At 48.1% G+C, this 22,321-nt stretch overlaps 27 non-coding genes across 27 annotated transcripts; all 27 read right to left on the bottom strand.

The window, feature by feature from the left end:
• Nucleotides 1-1,219: 1,219 nt before the first annotated feature.
• trnak-cuu (transfer RNA lysine (anticodon CUU)) lies at nt 1,220-1,292 on the bottom strand. Its single transcript has one exon. It is a non-coding gene; the product is annotated as a tRNA-Lys (tRNA).
• A 953-nt stretch (nt 1,293-2,245) lies between these two features.
• Nucleotides 2,246-2,356, bottom strand: trnal-caa (transfer RNA leucine (anticodon CAA)). The gene is made up of 2 exons: nt 2,319-2,356; nt 2,246-2,291 (listed from the first exon to the last, which is right to left on the bottom strand). It is a non-coding gene; the product is annotated as a tRNA-Leu (tRNA).
• A 465-nt stretch (nt 2,357-2,821) lies between these two features.
• Nucleotides 2,822-2,894, bottom strand: trnak-cuu (transfer RNA lysine (anticodon CUU)). Its single transcript has one exon. It is a non-coding gene; the product is annotated as a tRNA-Lys (tRNA).
• A 953-nt stretch (nt 2,895-3,847) lies between these two features.
• trnal-caa (transfer RNA leucine (anticodon CAA)) lies at nt 3,848-3,958 on the bottom strand. The gene is made up of 2 exons: nt 3,921-3,958; nt 3,848-3,893 (listed from the first exon to the last, which is right to left on the bottom strand). It is a non-coding gene; the product is annotated as a tRNA-Leu (tRNA).
• Nucleotides 3,959-4,423: 465 nt separating this feature from the next.
• On the bottom strand, nt 4,424-4,496 carry trnak-cuu (transfer RNA lysine (anticodon CUU)). The gene has a single exon. It is a non-coding gene; the product is annotated as a tRNA-Lys (tRNA).
• A 953-nt stretch (nt 4,497-5,449) lies between these two features.
• trnal-caa (transfer RNA leucine (anticodon CAA)) lies at nt 5,450-5,560 on the bottom strand. The gene is made up of 2 exons: nt 5,523-5,560; nt 5,450-5,495 (listed from the first exon to the last, which is right to left on the bottom strand). It is a non-coding gene; the product is annotated as a tRNA-Leu (tRNA).
• Nucleotides 5,561-6,025: 465 nt separating this feature from the next.
• Nucleotides 6,026-6,098, bottom strand: trnak-cuu (transfer RNA lysine (anticodon CUU)). Its single transcript has one exon. It is a non-coding gene; the product is annotated as a tRNA-Lys (tRNA).
• Nucleotides 6,099-7,040: 942 nt separating this feature from the next.
• Nucleotides 7,041-7,151, bottom strand: trnal-caa (transfer RNA leucine (anticodon CAA)). Its single transcript has 2 exons — nt 7,114-7,151; nt 7,041-7,086 (listed from the first exon to the last, which is right to left on the bottom strand). It is a non-coding gene; the product is annotated as a tRNA-Leu (tRNA).
• A 465-nt stretch (nt 7,152-7,616) lies between these two features.
• Nucleotides 7,617-7,689, bottom strand: trnak-cuu (transfer RNA lysine (anticodon CUU)). The gene has a single exon. It is a non-coding gene; the product is annotated as a tRNA-Lys (tRNA).
• Nucleotides 7,690-8,642: 953 nt separating this feature from the next.
• trnal-caa (transfer RNA leucine (anticodon CAA)) lies at nt 8,643-8,753 on the bottom strand. Its single transcript has 2 exons — nt 8,716-8,753; nt 8,643-8,688 (listed from the first exon to the last, which is right to left on the bottom strand). It is a non-coding gene; the product is annotated as a tRNA-Leu (tRNA).
• A 465-nt stretch (nt 8,754-9,218) lies between these two features.
• On the bottom strand, nt 9,219-9,291 carry trnak-cuu (transfer RNA lysine (anticodon CUU)). The gene has a single exon. It is a non-coding gene; the product is annotated as a tRNA-Lys (tRNA).
• A 953-nt stretch (nt 9,292-10,244) lies between these two features.
• On the bottom strand, nt 10,245-10,355 carry trnal-caa (transfer RNA leucine (anticodon CAA)). Its single transcript has 2 exons — nt 10,318-10,355; nt 10,245-10,290 (listed from the first exon to the last, which is right to left on the bottom strand). It is a non-coding gene; the product is annotated as a tRNA-Leu (tRNA).
• Nucleotides 10,356-10,820: 465 nt separating this feature from the next.
• On the bottom strand, nt 10,821-10,893 carry trnak-cuu (transfer RNA lysine (anticodon CUU)). Its single transcript has one exon. It is a non-coding gene; the product is annotated as a tRNA-Lys (tRNA).
• A 953-nt stretch (nt 10,894-11,846) lies between these two features.
• On the bottom strand, nt 11,847-11,957 carry trnal-caa (transfer RNA leucine (anticodon CAA)). The gene is made up of 2 exons: nt 11,920-11,957; nt 11,847-11,892 (listed from the first exon to the last, which is right to left on the bottom strand). It is a non-coding gene; the product is annotated as a tRNA-Leu (tRNA).
• Nucleotides 11,958-12,422: 465 nt separating this feature from the next.
• Nucleotides 12,423-12,495, bottom strand: trnak-cuu (transfer RNA lysine (anticodon CUU)). Its single transcript has one exon. It is a non-coding gene; the product is annotated as a tRNA-Lys (tRNA).
• Nucleotides 12,496-13,453: 958 nt separating this feature from the next.
• Nucleotides 13,454-13,564, bottom strand: trnal-caa (transfer RNA leucine (anticodon CAA)). Its single transcript has 2 exons — nt 13,527-13,564; nt 13,454-13,499 (listed from the first exon to the last, which is right to left on the bottom strand). It is a non-coding gene; the product is annotated as a tRNA-Leu (tRNA).
• Nucleotides 13,565-14,029: 465 nt separating this feature from the next.
• trnak-cuu (transfer RNA lysine (anticodon CUU)) lies at nt 14,030-14,102 on the bottom strand. Its single transcript has one exon. It is a non-coding gene; the product is annotated as a tRNA-Lys (tRNA).
• A 942-nt stretch (nt 14,103-15,044) lies between these two features.
• On the bottom strand, nt 15,045-15,155 carry trnal-caa (transfer RNA leucine (anticodon CAA)). The gene is made up of 2 exons: nt 15,118-15,155; nt 15,045-15,090 (listed from the first exon to the last, which is right to left on the bottom strand). It is a non-coding gene; the product is annotated as a tRNA-Leu (tRNA).
• Nucleotides 15,156-15,620: 465 nt separating this feature from the next.
• Nucleotides 15,621-15,693, bottom strand: trnak-cuu (transfer RNA lysine (anticodon CUU)). The gene has a single exon. It is a non-coding gene; the product is annotated as a tRNA-Lys (tRNA).
• Nucleotides 15,694-16,646: 953 nt separating this feature from the next.
• On the bottom strand, nt 16,647-16,757 carry trnal-caa (transfer RNA leucine (anticodon CAA)). The gene is made up of 2 exons: nt 16,720-16,757; nt 16,647-16,692 (listed from the first exon to the last, which is right to left on the bottom strand). It is a non-coding gene; the product is annotated as a tRNA-Leu (tRNA).
• Nucleotides 16,758-17,222: 465 nt separating this feature from the next.
• trnak-cuu (transfer RNA lysine (anticodon CUU)) lies at nt 17,223-17,295 on the bottom strand. Its single transcript has one exon. It is a non-coding gene; the product is annotated as a tRNA-Lys (tRNA).
• Nucleotides 17,296-18,248: 953 nt separating this feature from the next.
• trnal-caa (transfer RNA leucine (anticodon CAA)) lies at nt 18,249-18,359 on the bottom strand. The gene is made up of 2 exons: nt 18,322-18,359; nt 18,249-18,294 (listed from the first exon to the last, which is right to left on the bottom strand). It is a non-coding gene; the product is annotated as a tRNA-Leu (tRNA).
• Nucleotides 18,360-18,824: 465 nt separating this feature from the next.
• Nucleotides 18,825-18,897, bottom strand: trnak-cuu (transfer RNA lysine (anticodon CUU)). Its single transcript has one exon. It is a non-coding gene; the product is annotated as a tRNA-Lys (tRNA).
• A 953-nt stretch (nt 18,898-19,850) lies between these two features.
• Nucleotides 19,851-19,961, bottom strand: trnal-caa (transfer RNA leucine (anticodon CAA)). Its single transcript has 2 exons — nt 19,924-19,961; nt 19,851-19,896 (listed from the first exon to the last, which is right to left on the bottom strand). It is a non-coding gene; the product is annotated as a tRNA-Leu (tRNA).
• A 465-nt stretch (nt 19,962-20,426) lies between these two features.
• Nucleotides 20,427-20,499, bottom strand: trnak-cuu (transfer RNA lysine (anticodon CUU)). The gene has a single exon. It is a non-coding gene; the product is annotated as a tRNA-Lys (tRNA).
• Nucleotides 20,500-21,457: 958 nt separating this feature from the next.
• On the bottom strand, nt 21,458-21,568 carry trnal-caa (transfer RNA leucine (anticodon CAA)). Its single transcript has 2 exons — nt 21,531-21,568; nt 21,458-21,503 (listed from the first exon to the last, which is right to left on the bottom strand). It is a non-coding gene; the product is annotated as a tRNA-Leu (tRNA).
• A 465-nt stretch (nt 21,569-22,033) lies between these two features.
• Nucleotides 22,034-22,106, bottom strand: trnak-cuu (transfer RNA lysine (anticodon CUU)). Its single transcript has one exon. It is a non-coding gene; the product is annotated as a tRNA-Lys (tRNA).
• Nucleotides 22,107-22,321: the final 215 nt, after the last annotated feature.

Below are 22,321 nucleotides of genomic sequence, written 5' to 3'. Positions count from 1 at the left end.
TATTTAATTGTATCTTGAACTGGAATAAACAAGGTTTCCTCACTAAAAAATTAAAGCGTTTATGTCTATGTGCTGTCCTGCAAATAAAAGTCCACAGAGAGCAGAACCACTGTGGTACTGAAGAGCAACTTGCAGTGACCCGGCCTGGTAACAACTTAACTGTAGTTGGTACTCCAAACACCTCAAGCACAAGACAACACAGCACATATAGCGTCTCAGCTGTTCCTAGAACTGCGCTCTTCTGGACAGAGATCTCGGATGTTGTTCCTTGGCAATAGGGTCTCATCCCAACAGGCAACATTGCGATGATTGTGAAAAGTCATCACTATTTTATGTCTTGGAACTGTGAAGACGTGGGGAATTTACATGTTGGGAATGACAGTGGGCCTCTAAGAATGAGAGAGGGTTGGAACGAATCTATACATGTGCTCTACGTGTGAAATGAAAATAATAAACCTAAAAAAGTATTAAGCACCTTAAATCTGTATAATTTCAAAACCTGACTGGGTTTGGAATACACTATGTGATGGCCAAAACATGAAGCTATTTTATTGTTGTCACTAATATCACAAACACCTTGATGTGATTATGTTCGACTGGATGGTTTGAACTTCTGCTCTAAGAATCTTTTACGGCCACAAGTGAGGTTATATTGGAATATACTGAGAACCCAGAGTGTATTATGAGGACGTGAAAGAGTGCCTTTTGCGTAACTATGAGACGCCTTAGGCCGTGACAAATCGTCAGTATGTTGCGTGTTGGGAATGATAGTGCTCTAGTGTCTTATACACAGTAGATTTTAAGACATTCTAGATGTATTATTGAAATAAGAAAAAGAAGAAAGACACAATTCCTATAACCTACAAAGCTGACTTCACAGCAGCGCTACAGCTACCTCAACAAGTCACACTTTGTTGAGAAAACTCATTGCCGCTGCTTATATCTGTGAGCTCATGCTTTCATTCACTACCCACAGTTTGTGACCCTAGGTGAGAGTAGGGATGCTGGTAAACCTAGAGTGTTGCTTTTTTGCTAAGCTCTCTTGAAATTTAGTCCAGAATCATCAAATTAAATGGTGGAGATTTGGACTTGTGCAGACACGACAGTGTAACTTTGTTTTCTGTTACCATACATTCATCTTCCTTTGCACAACACGCCATTTGCTGTTCTCTATACACACGTGTTTTCGCTCTTGCGGGCATTTGCACAAAAGTCCCCTCGCCCAACGTGGGGCTCGAACCCACGACCCTGAGATTAAGAGTCTCATGCTCTCCCGACTGAGCTAGCTGGGCTTCTTCAGCAGCAAGGCTTTAAGATGGACACAGGTTCTTATAGCTGGGGGAGGTTGACTAGCATTTCAAGCGCAGGCAAAGAAAGCACAGGCTACTTTCAAGTTTTTCTATCATCCATTCAAGCTCTTATGTCCTTGTATGCATGCCACACCACGGGGCATGCTCCGATTGAGACGACTGAATGTCTCCCGGGGAATCTTCTCCCCAGATCTGGACCAGGGCATCACTGAGCTCCTGGACAGTCTGAGTTCCAACCTGGTGGTGTCAGATGGACCAAAGCTAAATGTCCCAGGGGTGTTGTATTGAATTTTGGTCAAGTAGGCCAATATAGGGTTGGGGGGTGGGGAGTGTCGGTCAGCGGTATCAGTCCCCACGCAAACTGCCTGCATACTCTTGTCGGATGAGGCCGGGAAGCAGGAAGAAAGCCAAGAGCCATTGCACCAGCGTAGGGTCTGACAGTGGGTCGGAGAATTTCATGCCCATACCTAACTGCACTCATTGTGCCGTTGCCTTGCCTGTAGAGGCCTGTGCATACCTCAGTGCATGTGCCTCTCCAGACCATCACTGACCCACCAGCAAAGCACTCATAATCAAGGATGTTACATTCAGCATAAAGTTCCCCACGACTTCTCGGGAAGCTTTCACATGTGTTATGTGTTCTAAGGTTAAATCCGCTGTCCTCTGTGAAAAGCACAGGGTGCCAGTGGTGGAGGTGACAATTCTGGTATTCCATGACAAATGCCAGATACAAGCGGGATTTCAATTCAGGCTTCCACTTAGAAAGCAGAGCTCTGTCATGTTAACGAAAGCTCTTCACTACAAAAGTTCCTATAACCTGCAAAGCTGATTTCACAGCAACCCTACAGCTACCTCAACAAGCCGCACTTTGTTGAGTTTAACACACAAAGGTTGATGAAGCTCTTGAAAACATATTTTTAAGTAAAGAAAGTAGATGTCAGGAGTGGGATTTGAACCCACGCCTCCATTTGGAGACCAGAAGTCCCTTTTGTCTGGAAGGAGCCTATCCTTGAGTCTGGCGCCTTAGACCACTCGGCCATCCTGACGAGTTGACCAACCACCTCTTCAAAGTCATCCTGGATGTTCAAATGTCCGAACCACCTCAGCAGGCTCCTTTCGATGTGGAGGAGTTGCAGCTGTAATCTGAGTTCCTCCTGAAATACTAAGCTTGTCATCCAATCTCCGAGGCCGAGCACTGCCACCCGACGGAGAAAACTCATTGCCGCTGCTTATATCTGTGAGCTCATGCTTTCATTCACTACCCACAGTTTGTGACCCTAGGTGAGAGTAGGGATGCTGGTAAACCTAGAGTGTTGCTTTTTTGCTAAGCTCTCTTGAAATTTAGTCCAGAATCATCAAATTAAATGGTGGAGATTTGGACTTGTGCAGACACGACAGTGTAACTTTGTTTTCTGTTACCATACATTCATCTTCCTTTGCACAACACGCCATTTGCTGTTCTCTATACACACGTGTTTTCTCTCTTGCGGGCATTTGCACAAAAGTCCCCTCGCCCAACGTGGGGCTCGAACCCACGACCCTGAGATTAAGAGTCTCATGCTCTCCCGACTGAGCTAGCTGGGCTTCTTCAGCAGCAAGGCTTTAAGATGGACACAGGTTCTTATAGCTGGGGGAGGTTGACTAGCATTTCAAGCGCAGGCAAAGAAAGCACAGGCTACTTTCAAGTTTTTCTATCATCCATTCAAGCTCTTATGTCCTTGTATGCATGCCACACCACGGGGCATGCTCCGATTGAGACGACTGAATGTCTCCCGGGGAATCTTCTCCCCAGATCTGGACCAGGGCATCACTGAGCTCCTGGACAGTCTGAGTTCCAACCTGGTGGTGTCAGATGGACCAAAGCTAAATGTCCCAGGGGTGTTGTATTGAATTTTGGTCAAGTAGGCCAATATAGGGTTGGGGGGTGGGGAGTGTCGGTCAGCGGTATCAGTCCCCACGCAAACTGCCTGCATACTCTTGTCGGATGAGGCCGGGAAGCAGGAAGAAAGCCAAGAGCCATTGCACCAGCGTAGGGTCTGACAGTGGGTCGGAGAATTTCATGCCCATACCTAACTGCACTCATTGTGCCGTTGCCTTGCCTGTAGAGGCCTGTGCATACCTCAGTGCATGTGCCTCTCCAGACCATCACTGACCCACCAGCAAAGCACTCATAATCAAGGATGTTACATTCAGCATAAAGTTCCCCACGACTTCTCGGGAAGCTTTCACATGTGTTATGTGTTCTAAGGTTAAATCCGCTGTCCTCTGTGAAAAGCACAGGGTGCCAGTGGTGGAGGTGGCAATTCTGGTATTCCATGACAAATGCCAGATACAAGCGGGATTTCAATTCAGGCTTCCACTTAGAAAGCAGAGCTCTGTCATGTTAACGAAAGCTCTTCACTACAAAAGTTCCTATAACCTGCAAAGCTGATTTCACAGCAACCCTACAGCTACCTCAACAAGCCGCATTTTGTTGAGTTTAACACACAAAGGTTGATGAAGCTCTTGAAAACATATTTTTAAGTAAAGAAAGTAGATGTCAGGAGTGGGATTTGAACCCACGCCTCCATTTGGAGACCAGAAGTCCCTTTTGTCTGGAAGGAGCCTATCCTTGAGTCTGGCGCCTTAGACCACTCGGCCATCCTGACGAGTTGACCAACCACCTCTTCAAAGTCATCCTGGATGTTCAAATGTCCCAACCACCTCAGCAGGCTCCTTTCGATGTGGAGGAGTTGCAGCTGTAATCTGAGTTCCTCCTGAAATACTAAGCTTGTCATCCAATCTCCGAGGCCGAGCACTGCCACCCGACGGAGAAAACTCATTGCCGCTGCTTATATCTGTGAGCTCATGCTTTCATTCACTACCCACAGTTTGTGACCCTAGGTGAGAGTAGGGATGCTGGTAAACCTAGAGTGTTGCTTTTTTGCTAAGCTCTCTTGAAATTTAGTCCAGAATCATCAAATTAAATGGTGGAGATTTGGACTTGTGCAGACACGACAGTGTAACTTTGTTTTCTGTTACCATACATTCATCTTCCTTTGCACAACACGCCATTTGCTGTTCTCTATACACACGTGTTTTCGCTCTTGCGGGCATTTGCACAAAAGTCCCCTCGCCCAACGTGGGGCTCGAACCCACGACCCTGAGATTAAGAGTCTCATGCTCTCCCGACTGAGCTAGCTGGGCTTCTTCAGCAGCAAGGCTTTAAGATGGACACAGGTTCTTATAGCTGGGGGAGGTTGACTAGCATTTCAAGCGCAGGCAAAGAAAGCACAGGCTACTTTCAAGTTTTTCTATCATCCATTCAAGCTCTTATGTCCTTGTATGCATGCCACACCACGGGGCATGCTCCGATTGAGACGACTGAATGTCTCCCGGGGAATCTTCTCCCCAGATCTGGACCAGGGCATCACTGAGCTCCTGGACAGTCTGAGTTCCAACCTGGTGGTGTCAGATGGACCAAAGCTAAATGTCCCAGGGGTGTTGTATTGAATTTTGGTCAAGTAGGCCAATATAGGGTTGGGGGGTGGGGAGTGTCGGTCAGCGGTATCAGTCCCCACGCAAACTGCCTGCATACTCTTGTCGGATGAGGCCGGGAAGCAGGAAGAAAGCCAAGAGCCATTGCACCAGCGTAGGGTCTGACAGTGGGTCGGAGAATTTCATGCCCATACCTAACTGCACTCATTGTGCCGTTGCCTTGCCTGTAGAGGCCTGTGCATACCTCAGTGCATGTGCCTCTCCAGACCATCACTGACCCACCAGCAAAGCACTCATAATCAAGGATGTTACATTCAGCATAAAGTTCCCCACGACTTCTCGGGAAGCTTTCACATGTGTTATGTGTTCTAAGGTTAAATCCGCTGTCCTCTGTGAAAAGCACAGGGTGCCAGTGGTGGAGGTGACAATTCTGGTATTCCATGACAAATGCCAGATACAAGCGGGATTTCAATTCAGGCTTCCACTTAGAAAGCAGAGCTCTGTCATGTTAACGAAAGCTCTTCACTACAAAAGTTCCTATAACCTGCAAAGCTGATTTCACAGCAACCCTACAGCTACCTCAACAAGCCGCACTTTGTTGAGTTTAACACACAAAGGTTGATGAAGCTCTTGAAAACATATTTTTAAGTAAAGAAAGTAGATGTCAGGAGTGGGATTTGAACCCACGCCTCCATTTGGAGACCAGAAGTCCCTTTTGTCTGGAAGGAGCCTATCCTTGAGTCTGGCGCCTTAGACCACTCGGCCATCCTGACGAGTTGACCAACCACCTCTTCAAAGTCATCCTGGATGTTCAAATGTCCGAACCACCTCAGCAGGCTCCTTTCGATGTGGAGGAGTTGCAGCTGTAATCTGAGTTCCTCCTGAAATACTAAGCTTGTCATCCAATCTCCGAGGCCGAGCACTGCCACCCGACGGAGAAAACTCATTGCCGCTGCTTATATCTGTGAGCTCATGCTTTCATTCACTACCCACAGTTTGTGACCCTAGGTGAGAGTAGGGATGCTGGTAAACCTAGAGTGTTGCTTTTTTGCTAAGCTCTCTTGAAATTTAGTCCAGAATCATCAAATTAAATGGTGGAGATTTGGACTTGTGCAGACACGACAGTGTAACTTTGTTTTCTGTTACCATACATTCATCTTCCTTTGCACAACACGCCATTTGCTGTTCTCTATACACACGTGTTTTCTCTCTTGCGGGCATTTGCACAAAAGTCCCCTCGCCCAACGTGGGGCTCGAACCCACGACCCTGAGATTAAGAGTCTCATGCTCTCCCGACTGAGCTAGCTGGGCTTCTTCAGCAGCAAGGCTTTAAGATGGACACAGGTTCTTATAGCTGGGGGAGGTTGACTAGCATTTCAAGCGCAGGCAAAGAAAGCACAGGCTACTTTCAAGTTTTTCTATCATCCATTCAAGCTCTTATGTCCTTGTATGCATGCCACACCACGGGGCATGCTCCGATTGAGACGACTGAATGTCTCCCGGGGAATCTTCTCCCCAGATCTGGACCAGGGCATCACTGAGCTCCTGGACAGTCTGAGTTCCAACCTGGTGGTGTCAGATGGACCAAAGCTAAATGTCCCAGGGGTGTTGTATTGAATTTTGGTCAAGTAGGCCAATATAGGGTTGGGGGGTGGGGAGTGTCGGTCAGCGGTATCAGTCCCCACGCAAACTGCCTGCATACTCTTGTCGGATGAGGCCGGGAAGCAGGAAGAAAGCCAAGAGCCATTGCACCAGCGTAGGGTCTGACAGTGGGTCGGAGAATTTCATGCCCATACCTAACTGCACTCATTGTGCCGTTGCCTTGCCTGTAGAGGCCTGTGCATACCTCAGTGCATGTGCCTCTCCAGACCATCACTGACCCACCAGCAAAGCACTCATAATCAAGGATGTTACATTCAGCATAAAGTTCCCCACGACTTCTCGGGAAGCTTTCACATGTGTTATGTGTTCTAAGGTTAAATCCGCTGTCCTCTGTGAAAAGCACAGGGTGCCAGTGGTGGAGGTGGCAATTCTGGTATTCCATGACAAATGCCAGATACAAGCGGGATTTCAATTCAGGCTTCCACTTAGAAAGCAGAGCTCTGTCATGTTAACGAAAGCTCTTCACTACAAAAGTTCCTATAACCTGCAAAGCTGATTTCACAGCAACCTCAACAAGCCGCACTTTGTTGAGTTTAACACACAAAGGTTGATGAAGCTCTTGAAAACATATTTTTAAGTAAAGAAAGTAGATGTCAGGAGTGGGATTTGAACCCACGCCTCCATTTGGAGACCAGAAGTCCCTTTTGTCTGGAAGGAGCCTATCCTTGAGTCTGGCGCCTTAGACCACTCGGCCATCCTGACGAGTTGACCAACCACCTCTTCAAAGTCATCCTGGATGTTCAAATGTCCCAACCACCTCAGCAGGCTCCTTTCGATGTGGAGGAGTTGCAGCTGTAATCTGAGTTCCTCCTGAAATACTAAGCTTGTCATCCAATCTCCGAGGCCGAGCACTGCCACCCGACGGAGAAAACTCATTGCCGCTGCTTATATCTGTGAGCTCATGCTTTCATTCACTACCCACAGTTTGTGACCCTAGGTGAGAGTAGGGATGCTGGTAAACCTAGAGTGTTGCTTTTTTGCTAAGCTCTCTTGAAATTTAGTCCAGAATCATCAAATTAAATGGTGGAGATTTGGACTTGTGCAGACACGACAGTGTAACTTTGTTTTCTGTTACCATACATTCATCTTCCTTTGCACAACACGCCATTTGCTGTTCTCTATACACACGTGTTTTCTCTCTTGCGGGCATTTGCACAAAAGTCCCCTCGCCCAACGTGGGGCTCGAACCCACGACCCTGAGATTAAGAGTCTCATGCTCTCCCGACTGAGCTAGCTGGGCTTCTTCAGCAGCAAGGCTTTAAGATGGACACAGGTTCTTATAGCTGGGGGAGGTTGACTAGCATTTCAAGCGCAGGCAAAGAAAGCACAGGCTACTTTCAAGTTTTTCTATCATCCATTCAAGCTCTTATGTCCTTGTATGCATGCCACACCACGGGGCATGCTCCGATTGAGACGACTGAATGTCTCCCGGGGAATCTTCTCCCCAGATCTGGACCAGGGCATCACTGAGCTCCTGGACAGTCTGAGTTCCAACCTGGTGGTGTCAGATGGACCAAAGCTAAATGTCCCAGGGGTGTTGTATTGAATTTTGGTCAAGTAGGCCAATATAGGGTTGGGGGGTGGGGAGTGTCGGTCAGCAGTATCAGTCCCCACGCAAACTGCCTGCATACTCTTGTCGGATGAGGCCGGGAAGCAGGAAGAAAGCCAAGAGCCATTGCACCAGCGTAGGGTCTGACAGTGGGTCGGAGAATTTCATGCCCATACCTAACTGCACTCATTGTGCCGTTGCCTTGCCTGTAGAGGCCTGTGCATACCTCAGTGCATGTGCCTCTCCAGACCATCACTGACCCACCAGCAAAGCACTCATAATCAAGGATGTTACATTCAGCATAAAGTTCCCCACGACTTCTCGGGAAGCTTTCACATGTGTTATGTGTTCTAAGGTTAAATCCGCTGTCCTCTGTGAAAAGCACAGGGTGCCAGTGGTGGAGGTGGCAATTCTGGTATTCCATGACAAATGCCAGATACAAGCGGGATTTCAATTCAGGCTTCCACTTAGAAAGCAGAGCTCTGTCATGTTAACGAAAGCTCTTCACTACAAAAGTTCCTATAACCTGCAAAGCTGATTTCACAGCAACCCTACAGCTACCTCAACAAGCCGCACTTTGTTGAGTTTAACACACAAAGGTTGATGAAGCTCTTGAAAACATATTTTTAAGTAAAGAAAGTAGATGTCAGGAGTGGGATTTGAACCCACGCCTCCATTTGGAGACCAGAAGTCCCTTTTGTCTGGAAGGAGCCTATCCTTGAGTCTGGCGCCTTAGACCACTCGGCCATCCTGACGAGTTGACCAACCACCTCTTCAAAGTCATCCTGGATGTTCAAATGTCCCAACCACCTCAGCAGGCTCCTTTCGATGTGGAGGAGTTGCAGCTGTAATCTGAGTTCCTCCTGAAATACTAAGCTTGTCATCCAATCTCCGAGGCCGAGCACTGCCACCCGACGGAGAAAACTCATTGCCGCTGCTTATATCTGTGAGCTCATGCTTTCATTCACTACCCACAGTTTGTGACCCTAGGTGAGAGTAGGGATGCTGGTAAACCTAGAGTGTTGCTTTTTTGCTAAGCTCTCTTGAAATTTAGTCCAGAATCATCAAATTAAATGGTGGAGATTTGGACTTGTGCAGACACGACAGTGTAACTTTGTTTTCTGTTACCATACATTCATCTTCCTTTGCACAACACGCCATTTGCTGTTCTCTATACACACGTGTTTTCTCTCTTGCGGGCATTTGCACAAAAGTCCCCTCGCCCAACGTGGGGCTCGAACCCACGACCCTGAGATTAAGAGTCTCATGCTCTCCCGACTGAGCTAGCTGGGCTTCTTCAGCAGCAAGGCTTTAAGATGGACACAGGTTCTTATAGCTGGGGGAGGTTGACTAGCATTTCAAGCGCAGGCAAAGAAAGCACAGGCTACTTTCAAGTTTTTCTATCATCCATTCAAGCTCTTATGTCCTTGTATGCATGCCACACCACGGGGCATGCTCCGATTGAGACGACTGAATGTCTCCCGGGGAATCTTCTCCCCAGATCTGGACCAGGGCATCACTGAGCTCCTGGACAGTCTGAGTTCCAACCTGGTGGTGTCAGATGGACCAAAGCTAAATGTCCCAGGGGTGTTGTATTGAATTTTGGTCAAGTAGGCCAATATAGGGTTGGGGGGTGGGGAGTGTCGGTCAGCAGTATCAGTCCCCACGCAAACTGCCTGCATACTCTTGTCGGATGAGGCCGGGAAGCAGGAAGAAAGCCAAGAGCCATTGCACCAGCGTAGGGTCTGACAGTGGGTCGGAGAATTTCATGCCCATACCTAACTGCACTCATTGTGCCGTTGCCTTGCCTGTAGAGGCCTGTGCATACCTCAGTGCATGTGCCTCTCCAGACCATCACTGACCCACCAGCAAAGCACTCATAATCAAGGATGTTACATTCAGCATAAAGTTCCCCACGACTTCTCGGGAAGCTTTCACATGTGTTATGTGTTCTAAGGTTAAATCCGCTGTCCTCTGTGAAAAGCACAGGGTGCCAGTGGTGGAGGTGGCAATTCTGGTATTCCATGACAAATGCCAGATACAAGCGGGATTTCAATTCAGGCTTCCACTTAGAAAGCAGAGCTCTGTCATGTTAACGAAAGCTCTTCACTACAAAAGTTCCTATAACCTGCAAAGCTGATTTCACAGCAACCCTACAGCTACCTCAACAAGCCGCACTTTGTTGAGTTTAACACACAAAGGTTGATGAAGCTCTTGAAAACATATTTTTAAGTAAAGAAAGTAGATGTCAGGAGTGGGATTTGAACCCACGCCTCCATTTGGAGACCAGAAGTCCCTTTTGTCTGGAAGGAGCCTATCCTTGAGTCTGGCGCCTTAGACCACTCGGCCATCCTGACGAGTTGACCAACCACCTCTTCAAAGTCATCCTGGATGTTCAAATGTCCCAACCACCTCAGCAGGCTCCTTTCGATGTGGAGGAGTTGCAGCTGTAATCTGAGTTCCTCCTGAAATACTAAGCTTGTCATCCAATCTCCGAGGCCGAGCACTGCCACCCGACGGAGAAAACTCATTGCCGCTGCTTATATCTGTGAGCTCATGCTTTCATTCACTACCCACAGTTTGTGACCCTAGGTGAGAGTAGGGATGCTGGTAAACCTAGAGTGTTGCTTTTTTGCTAAGCTCTCTTGAAATTTAGTCCAGAATCATCAAATTAAATGGTGGAGATTTGGACTTGTGCAGACACGACAGTGTAACTTTGTTTTCTGTTACCATACATTCATCTTCCTTTGCACAACACGCCATTTGCTGTTCTCTATACACACGTGTTTTCGCTCTTGCGGGCATTTGCACAAAAGTCCCCTCGCCCAACGTGGGGCTCGAACCCACGACCCTGAGATTAAGAGTCTCATGCTCGCCCGACTGAGCTAGCTGGGCTTCTTCAGCAGCAAGGCTTTAAGATGGACACAGGTTCTTATAGCTGGGGGAGGTTGACTAGCATTTCAAGCGCAGGCAAAGAAAGCACAGGCTACTTTCAAGTTTTTCTATCATCCATTCAAGCTCTTATGTCCTTGTATGCATGCCACACCACGGGGCATGCTCCGATTGAGACGACTGAATGTCTCCCGGGGAATCTTCTCCCCAGATCTGGACCAGGGCATCACTGAGCTCCTGGACAGTCTGAGTTCCAACCTGGTGGTGTCAGATGGACCAAAGCTAAATGTCCCAGGGGTGTTGTATTGAATTTTGGTCAAGTAGGCCAATATAGGGTTGGGGGGTGGGGAGTGTCGGTCAGCGGTATCAGTCCCCACGCAAACTGCCTGCATACTCTTGTCGGATGAGGCCGGGAAGCAGGAAGAAAGCCAAGAGCCATTGCACCAGCGTAGGGTCTGACAGTGGGTCGGAGAATTTCATGCCCATACCTAACTGCACTCATTGTGCCGTTGCCTTGCCTGTAGAGGCCTGTGCATACCTCAGTGCATGTGCCTCTCCAGACCATCACTGACCCACCAGCAAAGCACTCATAATCAAGGATGTTACATTCAGCATAAAGTTCCCCACGACTTCTCGGGAAGCTTTCACATGTGTTATGTGTTCTAAGGTTAAATCCGCTGTCCTCTGTGAAAAGCACAGGGTGCCAGTGGTGGAGGTGGCAATTCTGGTATTCCATGACAAATGCCAGATACAAGCGGGATTTCAATTCAGGCTTCCACTTAGAAAGCAGAGCTCTGTCATGTTAACGAAAGCTCTTCACTACAAAAGTTCCTATAACCTGCAAAGCTGATTTCACAGCAACCCTACAGCTACCTCAACAAGCCGCACTTTGTTGAGTTTAACACACAAAGGTTGATGAAGCTCTTGAAAACATATTTTTAAGTAAAGAAAGTAGATGTCAGGAGTGGGATTTGAACCCACGCCTCCATTTGGAGACCAGAAGTCCCTTTTGTCTGGAAGGAGCCTATCCTTGAGTCTGGCGCCTTAGACCACTCGGCCATCCTGACGAGTTGACCAACCACCTCTTCAAAGTCATCCTGGATGTTCAAATGTCCCAACCACCTCAGCAGGCTCCTTTCGATGTGGAGGAGTTGCAGCTGTAATCTGAGTTCCTCCTGAAATACTAAGCTTGTCATCCAATCTCCGAGGCCGAGCACTGCCACCCGACGGAGAAAACTCATTGCCGCTGCTTATATCTGTGAGCTCATGCTTTCATTCACTACCCACAGTTTGTGACCCTAGGTGAGAGTAGGGATGCTGGTAAACCTAGAGTGTTGCTTTTTTGCTAAGCTCTCTTGAAATTTAGTCCAGAATCATCAAATTAAATGGTGGAGATTTGGACTTGTGCAGACACGACAGTGTAACTTTGTTTTCTGTTACCATACATTCATCTTCCTTTGCACAACACGCCATTTGCTGTTCTCTATACACACGTGTTTTCGCTCTTGCGGGCATTTGCACAAAAGTCCCCTCGCCCAACGTGGGGCTCGAACCCACGACCCTGAGATTAAGAGTCTCATGCTCTCCCGACTGAGCTAGCTGGGCTTCTTCAGCAGCAAGGCTTTAAGATGGACACAGGTTCTTATAGCTGGGGGAGGTTGACTAGCATTTCAAGCGCAGGCAAAGAAAGCACAGGCTACTTTCAAGTTTTTCTATCATCCATTCAAGCTCTTATGTCCTTGTATGCATGCCACACCACGGGGCATGCTCCGATTGAGACGACTGAATGTCTCCCGGGGAATCTTCTCCCCAGATCTGGACCAGGGCATCACTGAGCTCCTGGACAGTCTGAGTTCCAACCTGGTGGTGTCAGATGGACCAAAGCTAAATGTCCCAGGGGACATTTATTGTATTGAATTTTGGTCAAGTAGGCCAATATAGGGTTGGGGGGTGGGGAGTGTCGGTCAGCGGTATCAGTCCCCACGCAAACTGCCTGCATACTCTTGTCGGATGAGGCCGGGAAGCAGGAAGAAAGCCAAGAGCCATTGCACCAGCGTAGGGTCTGACAGTGGGTCGGAGAATTTCATGCCCATACCTAACTGCACTCATTGTGCCGTTGCCTTGCCTGTAGAGGCCTGTGCATACCTCAGTGCATGTGCCTCTCCAGACCATCACTGACCCACCAGCAAAGCACTCATAATCAAGGATGTTACATTCAGCATAAAGTTCCCCACGACTTCTCGGGAAGCTTTCACATGTGTTATGTGTTCTAAGGTTAAATCCGCTGTCCTCTGTGAAAAGCACAGGGTGCCAGTGGTGGAGGTGGCAATTCTGGTATTCCATGACAAATGCCAGATACAAGCGGGATTTCAATTCAGGCTTCCACTTAGAAAGCAGAGCTCTGTCATGTTAACGAAAGCTCTTCACTACAAAAGTTCCTATAACCTGCAAAGCTGATTTCACAGCAACCCTACAGCTACCTCAACAAGCCGCACTTTGTTGAGTTTAACACACAAAGGTTGATGAAGCTCTTGAAAACATATTTTTAAGTAAAGAAAGTAGATGTCAGGAGTGGGATTTGAACCCACGCCTCCATTTGGAGACCAGAAGTCCCTTTTGTCTGGAAGGAGCCTATCCTTGAGTCTGGCGCCTTAGACCACTCGGCCATCCTGACGAGTTGACCAACCACCTCTTCAAAGTCATCCTGGATGTTCAAATGTCCCAACCACCTGAGCAGGCTCCTTTCGATGTGGAGGAGTTGCAGCTGTAATCTGAGTTCCTCCTGAAATACTAAGCTTGTCATCCAATCTCCGAGGCCGAGCACTGCCACCCGACGGAGAAAACTCATTGCCGCTGCTTATATCTGTGAGCTCATGCTTTCATTCACTACCCACAGTTTGTGACCCTAGGTGAGAGTAGGGATGCTGGTAAACCTAGAGTGTTGCTTTTTTGCTAAGCTCTCTTGAAATTTAGTCCAGAATCATCAAATTAAATGGTGGAGATTTGGACTTGTGCAGACACGACAGTGTAACTTTGTTTTCTGTTACCATACATTCATCTTCCTTTGCACAACACGCCATTTGCTGTTCTCTATACACACGTGTTTTCTCTCTTGCGGGCATTTGCACAAAAGTCCCCTCGCCCAACGTGGGGCTCGAACCCACGACCCTGAGATTAAGAGTCTCATGCTCTCCCGACTGAGCTAGCTGGGCTTCTTCAGCAGCAAGGCTTTAAGATGGACACAGGTTCTTATAGCTGGGGGAGGTTGACTAGCATTTCAAGCGCAGGCAAAGAAAGCACAGGCTACTTTCAAGTTTTTCTATCATCCATTCAAGCTCTTATGTCCTTGTATGCATGCCACACCACGGGGCATGCTCCGATTGAGACGACTGAATGTCTCCCGGGGAATCTTCTCCCCAGATCTGGACCAGGGCATCACTGAGCTCCTGGACAGTCTGAGTTCCAACCTGGTGGTGTCAGATGGACCAAAGCTAAATGTCCCAGGGGTGTTGTATTGAATTTTGGTCAAGTAGGCCAATATAGGGTTGGGGGGTGGGGAGTGTCGGTCAGCGGTATCAGTCCCCACGCAAACTGCCTGCATACTCTTGTCGGATGAGGCCGGGAAGCAGGAAGAAAGCCAAGAGCCATTGCACCAGCGTAGGGTCTGACAGTGGGTCGGAGAATTTCATGCCCATACCTAACTGCACTCATTGTGCCGTTGCCTTGCCTGTAGAGGCCTGTGCATACCTCAGTGCATGTGCCTCTCCAGACCATCACTGACCCACCAGCAAAGCACTCATAATCAAGGATGTTACATTCAGCATAAAGTTCCCCACGACTTCTCGGGAAGCTTTCACATGTGTTATGTGTTCTAAGGTTAAATCCGCTGTCCTCTGTGAAAAGCACAGGGTGCCAGTGGTGGAGGTGGCAATTCTGGTATTCCATGACAAATGCCAGATACAAGCGGGATTTCAATTCAGGCTTCCACTTAGAAAGCAGAGCTCTGTCATGTTAACGAAAGCTCTTCACTACAAAAGTTCCTATAACCTGCAAAGCTGATTTCACAGCAACCTCAACAAGCCGCACTTTGTTGAGTTTAACACACAAAGGTTGATGAAGCTCTTGAAAACATATTTTTAAGTAAAGAAAGTAGATGTCAGGAGTGGGATTTGAACCCACGCCTCCATTTGGAGACCAGAAGTCCCTTTTGTCTGGAAGGAGCCTATCCTTGAGTCTGGCGCCTTAGACCACTCGGCCATCCTGACGAGTTGACCAACCACCTCTTCAAAGTCATCCTGGATGTTCAAATGTCCCAACCACCTCAGCAGGCTCCTTTCGATGTGGAGGAGTTGCAGCTGTAATCTGAGTTCCTCCTGAAATACTAAGCTTGTCATCCAATCTCCGAGGCCGAGCACTGCCACCCGACGGAGAAAACTCATTGCCGCTGCTTATATCTGTGAGCTCATGCTTTCATTCACTACCCACAGTTTGTGACCCTAGGTGAGAGTAGGGATGCTGGTAAACCTAGAGTGTTGCTTTTTTGCTAAGCTCTCTTGAAATTTAGTCCAGAATCATCAAATTAAATGGTGGAGATTTGGACTTGTGCAGACACGACAGTGTAACTTTGTTTTCTGTTACCATACATTCATCTTCCTTTGCACAACACGCCATTTGCTGTTCTCTATACACACGTGTTTTCTCTCTTGCGGGCATTTGCACAAAAGTCCCCTCGCCCAACGTGGGGCTCGAACCCACGACCCTGAGATTAAGAGTCTCATGCTCTCCCGACTGAGCTAGCTGGGCTTCTTCAGCAGCAAGGCTTTAAGATGGACACAGGTTCTTATAGCTGGGGGAGGTTGACTAGCATTTCAAGCGCAGGCAAAGAAAGCACAGGCTACTTTCAAGTTTTTCTATCATCCATTCAAGCTCTTATGTCCTTGTATGCATGCCACACCACGGGGCATGCTCCGATTGAGACGACTGAATGTCTCCCGGGGAATCTTCTCCCCAGATCTGGACCAGGGCATCACTGAGCTCCTGGACAGTCTGAGTTCCAACCTGGTGGTGTCAGATGGACCAAAGCTAAATGTCCCAGGGGTGTTGTATTGAATTTTGGTCAAGTAGGCCAATATAGGGTTGGGGGGTGGGGAGTGTCGGTCAGCAGTATCAGTCCCCACGCAAACTGCCTGCATACTCTTGTCGGATGAGGCCGGGAAGCAGGAAGAAAGCCAAGAGCCATTGCACCAGCGTAGGGTCTGACAGTGGGTCGGAGAATTTCATGCCCATACCTAACTGCACTCATTGTGCCGTTGCCTTGCCTGTAGAGGCCTGTGCATACCTCAGTGCATGTGCCTCTCCAGACCATCACTGACCCACCAGCAAAGCACTCATAATCAAGGATGTTACATTCAGCATAAAGTTCCCCACGACTTCTCGGGAAGCTTTCACATGTGTTATGTGTTCTAAGGTTAAATCCGCTGTCCTCTGTGAAAAGCACAGGGTGCCAGTGGTGGAGGTGGCAATTCTGGTATTCCATGACAAATGCCAGATACAAGCGGGATTTCAATTCAGGCTTCCACTTAGAAAGCAGAGCTCTGTCATGTTAACGAAAGCTCTTCACTACAAAAGTTCCTATAACCTGCAAAGCTGATTTCACAGCAACCCTACAGCTACCTCAACAAGCCGCACTTTGTTGAGTTTAACACACAAAGGTTGATGAAGCTCTTGAAAACATATTTTTAAGTAAAGAAAGTAGATGTCAGGAGTGGGATTTGAACCCACGCCTCCATTTGGAGACCAGAAGTCCCTTTTGTCTGGAAGGAGCCTATCCTTGAGTCTGGCGCCTTAGACCACTCGGCCATCCTGACGAGTTGACCAACCACCTCTTCAAAGTCATCCTGGATGTTCAAATGTCCCAACCACCTCAGCAGGCTCCTTTCGATGTGGAGGAGTTGCAGCTGTAATCTGAGTTCCTCCTGAAATACTAAGCTTGTCATCCAATCTCCGAGGCCGAGCACTGCCACCCGACGGAGAAAACTCATTGCCGCTGCTTATATCTGTGAGCTCATGCTTTCATTCACTACCCACAGTTTGTGACCCTAGGTGAGAGTAGGGATGCTGGTAAACCTAGAGTGTTGCTTTTTTGCTAAGCTCTCTTGAAATTTAGTCCAGAATCATCAAATTAAATGGTGGAGATTTGGACTTGTGCAGACACGACAGTGTAACTTTGTTTTCTGTTACCATACATTCATCTTCCTTTGCACAACACGCCATTTGCTGTTCTCTATACACACGTGTTTTCTCTCTTGCGGGCATTTGCACAAAAGTCCCCTCGCCCAACGTGGGGCTCGAACCCACGACCCTGAGATTAAGAGTCTCATGCTCTCCCGACTGAGCTAGCTGGGCTTCTTCAGCAGCAAGGCTTTAAGATGGACACAGGTTCTTATAGCTGGGGGAGGTTGACTAGCATTTCAAGCGCAGGCAAAGAAAGCACAGGCTACTTTCAAGTTTTTCTATCATCCATTCAAGCTCTTATGTCCTTGTATGCATGCCACACCACGGGGCATGCTCCGATTGAGACGACTGAATGTCTCCCGGGGAATCTTCTCCCCAGATCTGGACCAGGGCATCACTGAGCTCCTGGACAGTCTGAGTTCCAACCTGGTGGTGTCAGATGGACCAAAGCTAAATGTCCCAGGGGTGTTGTATTGAATTTTGGTCAAGTAGGCCAATATAGGGTTGGGGGGTGGGGAGTGTCGGTCAGCAGTATCAGTCCCCACGCAAACTGCCTGCATACTCTTGTCGGATGAGGCCGGGAAGCAGGAAGAAAGCCAAGAGCCATTGCACCAGCGTAGGGTCTGACAGTGGGTCGGAGAATTTCATGCCCATACCTAACTGCACTCATTGTGCCGTTGCCTTGCCTGTAGAGGCCTGTGCATACCTCAGTGCATGTGCCTCTCCAGACCATCACTGACCCACCAGCAAAGCACTCATAATCAAGGATGTTACATTCAGCATAAAGTTCCCCACGACTTCTCGGGAAGCTTTCACATGTGTTATGTGTTCTAAGGTTAAATCCGCTGTCCTCTGTGAAAAGCACAGGGTGCCAGTGGTGGAGGTGGCAATTCTGGTATTCCATGACAAATGCCAGATACAAGCGGGATTTCAATTCAGGCTTCCACTTAGAAAGCAGAGCTCTGTCATGTTAACGAAAGCTCTTCACTACAAAAGTTCCTATAACCTGCAAAGCTGATTTCACAGCAACCCTACAGCTACCTCAACAAGCCGCACTTTGTTGAGTTTAACACACAAAGGTTGATGAAGCTCTTGAAAACATATTTTTAAGTAAAGAAAGTAGATGTCAGGAGTGGGATTTGAACCCACGCCTCCATTTGGAGACCAGAAGTCCCTTTTGTCTGGAAGGAGCCTATCCTTGAGTCTGGCGCCTTAGACCACTCGGCCATCCTGACGAGTTGACCAACCACCTCTTCAAAGTCATCCTGGATGTTCAAATGTCCCAACCACCTCAGCAGGCTCCTTTCGATGTGGAGGAGTTGCAGCTGTAATCTGAGTTCCTCCTGAAATACTAAGCTTGTCATCCAATCTCCGAGGCCGAGCACTGCCACCCGACGGAGAAAACTCATTGCCGCTGCTTATATCTGTGAGCTCATGCTTTCATTCACTACCCACAGTTTGTGACCCTAGGTGAGAGTAGGGATGCTGGTAAACCTAGAGTGTTGCTTTTTTGCTAAGCTCTCTTGAAATTTAGTCCAGAATCATCAAATTAAATGGTGGAGATTTGGACTTGTGCAGACACGACAGTGTAACTTTGTTTTCTGTTACCATACATTCATCTTCCTTTGCACAACACGCCATTTGCTGTTCTCTATACACACGTGTTTTCGCTCTTGCGGGCATTTGCACAAAAGTCCCCTCGCCCAACGTGGGGCTCGAACCCACGACCCTGAGATTAAGAGTCTCATGCTCGCCCGACTGAGCTAGCTGGGCTTCTTCAGCAGCAAGGCTTTAAGATGGACACAGGTTCTTATAGCTGGGGGAGGTTGACTAGCATTTCAAGCGCAGGCAAAGAAAGCACAGGCTACTTTCAAGTTTTTCTATCATCCATTCAAGCTCTTATGTCCTTGTATGCATGCCACACCACGGGGCATGCTCCGATTGAGACGACTGAATGTCTCCCGGGGAATCTTCTCCCCAGATCTGGACCAGGGCATCACTGAGCTCCTGGACAGTCTGAGTTCCAACCTGGTGGTGTCAGATGGACCAAAGCTAAATGTCCCAGGGGTGTTGTATTGAATTTTGGTCAAGTAGGCCAATATAGGGTTGGGGGGTGGGGAGTGTCGGTCAGCGGTATCAGTCCCCACGCAAACTGCCTGCATACTCTTGTCGGATGAGGCCGGGAAGCAGGAAGAAAGCCAAGAGCCATTGCACCAGCGTAGGGTCTGACAGTGGGTCGGAGAATTTCATGCCCATACCTAACTGCACTCATTGTGCCGTTGCCTTGCCTGTAGAGGCCTGTGCATACCTCAGTGCATGTGCCTCTCCAGACCATCACTGACCCACCAGCAAAGCACTCATAATCAAGGATGTTACATTCAGCATAAAGTTCCCCACGACTTCTCGGGAAGCTTTCACATGTGTTATGTGTTCTAAGGTTAAATCCGCTGTCCTCTGTGAAAAGCACAGGGTGCCAGTGGTGGAGGTGGCAATTCTGGTATTCCATGACAAATGCCAGATACAAGCGGGATTTCAATTCAGGCTTCCACTTAGAAAGCAGAGCTCTGTCATGTTAACGAAAGCTCTTCACTACAAAAGTTCCTATAACCTGCAAAGCTGATTTCACAGCAACCCTACAGCTACCTCAACAAGCCGCACTTTGTTGAGTTTAACACACAAAGGTTGATGAAGCTCTTGAAAACATATTTTTAAGTAAAGAAAGTAGATGTCAGGAGTGGGATTTGAACCCACGCCTCCATTTGGAGACCAGAAGTCCCTTTTGTCTGGAAGGAGCCTATCCTTGAGTCTGGCGCCTTAGACCACTCGGCCATCCTGACGAGTTGACCAACCACCTCTTCAAAGTCATCCTGGATGTTCAAATGTCCCAACCACCTCAGCAGGCTCCTTTCGATGTGGAGGAGTTGCAGCTGTAATCTGAGTTCCTCCTGAAATACTAAGCTTGTCATCCAATCTCCGAGGCCGAGCACTGCCACCCGACGGAGAAAACTCATTGCCGCTGCTTATATCTGTGAGCTCATGCTTTCATTCACTACCCACAGTTTGTGACCTTAGGTGAGAGTAGGGATGCTGGTAAACCTAGAGTGTTGCTTTTTTGCTAAGCTCTCTTGAAATTTAGTCCAGAATCATCAAATTAAATGGTGGAGATTTGGACTTGTGCAGACACGACAGTGTAACTTTGTTTTCTGTTACCATACATTCATCTTCCTTTGCACAACACGCCATTTGCTGTTCTCTATACACACGTGTTTTCTCTCTTGCGGGCATTTGCACAAAAGTCCCCTCGCCCAACGTGGGGCTCGAACCCACGACCCTGAGATTAAGAGTCTCATGCTCTCCCGACTGAGCTAGCTGGGCTTCTTCAGCAGCAAGGCTTTAAGATGGACACAGGTTCTTATAGCTGGGGGAGGTTGACTAGCATTTCAAGCGCAGGCAAAGAAAGCACAGGCTACTTTCAAGTTTTTCTATCATCCATTCAAGCTCTTATGTCCTTGTATGCATGCCACACCACGGGGCATGCTCCGATTGAGACGACTGAATGTCTCCCGGGGAATCTTCTCCCCAGATCTGGACCAGGGCATCACTGAGCTCCTGGACAGTCTGAGTTCCAACCTGGTGGTGTCAGATGGACCAAAGCTAAATGTCCCAGGGGACATTTATTGTATTGAATTTTGGTCAAGTAGGCCAATATAGGGTTGGGGGGTGGGGAGTGTCGGTCAGCGGTATCAGTCCCCACGCAAACTGCCTGCATACTCTTGTCGGATGAGGCCGGGAAGCAGGAAGAAAGCCAAGAGCCATTGCACCAGCGTAGGGTCTGACAGTGGGTCGGAGAATTTCATGCCCATACCTAACTGCACTCATTGTGCCGTTGCCTTGCCTGTAGAGGCCTGTGCATAGCTCAGTGCATGTGCCTCTCCAGACCATCACTGACCCACCAGCAAAGCACTCATAATCAAGGATGTTACATTCAGCATAAAGTTCCCCACGACTTCTCGGGAAGCTTTCACATGTGTTATGTGTTCTAAGGTTAAATCCGCTGTCCTCTGTGAAAAGCACAGGGTGCCAGTGGTGGAGGTGGCAATTCTGGTATTCCATGACAAATGCCAGATACAAGCGGGATTTCAATTCAGGCTTCCACTTAGAAAGCAGAGCTCTGTCATGTTAACGAAAGCTCTTCACTACAAAAGTTCCTATAACCTGCAAAGCTGATTTCACAGCAACCCTACAGCTACCTCAACAAGCCGCACTTTGTTGAGTTTAACACACAAAGGTTGATGAAGCTCTTGAAAACATATTTTTAAGTAAAGAAAGTAGATGTCAGGAGTGGGATTTGAACCCACGCCTCCATTTGGAGACCAGAAGTCCCTTTTGTCTGGAAGGAGCCTATCCTTGAGTCTGGCGCCTTAGACCACTCGGCCATCCTGACGAGTTGACCAACCACCTCTTCAAAGTCATCCTGGATGTTCAAATGTCCCAACCACCTCAGCAGGCTCCTTTCGATGTGGAGGAGTTGCAGCTGTAATCTGAGTTCCTCCTGAAATACTAAGCTTGTCATCCAATCTCCGAGGCCGAGCACTGCCACCCGACGGAGAAAACTCATTGCCGCTGCTTATATCTGTGAGCTCATGCTTTCATTCACTACCCACAGTTTGTGACCCTAGGTGAGAGTAGGGATGCTGGTAAACCTAGAGTGTTGCTTTTTTGCTAAGCTCTCTTGAAATTTAGTCCAGAATCATCAAATTAAATGGTGGAGATTTGGACTTGTGCAGACACGACAGTGTAACTTTGTTTTCTGTTACCATACATTCATCTTCCTTTGCACAACACGCCATTTGCTGTTCTCTATACACACGTGTTTTCTCTCTTGCGGGCATTTGCACAAAAGTCCCCTCGCCCAACGTGGGGCTCGAACCCACGACCCTGAGATTAAGAGTCTCATGCTCTCCCGACTGAGCTAGCTGGGCTTCTTCAGCAGCAAGGCTTTAAGATGGACACAGGTTCTTATAGCTGGGGGAGGTTGACTAGCATTTCAAGCGCAGGCAAAGAAAGCACAGGCTACTTTCAAGTTTTTCTATCATCCATTCAAGCTCTTATGTCCTTGTATGCATGCCACACCACGGGGCATGCTCCGATTGAGACGACTGAATGTCTCCCGGGGAATCTTCTCCCCAGATCTGGA

The sequence above is a fragment of the Maylandia zebra genome, linkage group LG22 (assembly GCF_041146795.1).
Source record: "Maylandia zebra isolate NMK-2024a linkage group LG22, Mzebra_GT3a, whole genome shotgun sequence".
Classification (NCBI taxonomy): domain Eukaryota; kingdom Metazoa; phylum Chordata; class Actinopteri; order Cichliformes; family Cichlidae; genus Maylandia; species Maylandia zebra.
The sequence above is the reverse complement of the archived record's forward strand: the minus strand, read 5'-3'. Positions and strand labels throughout refer to the sequence as shown.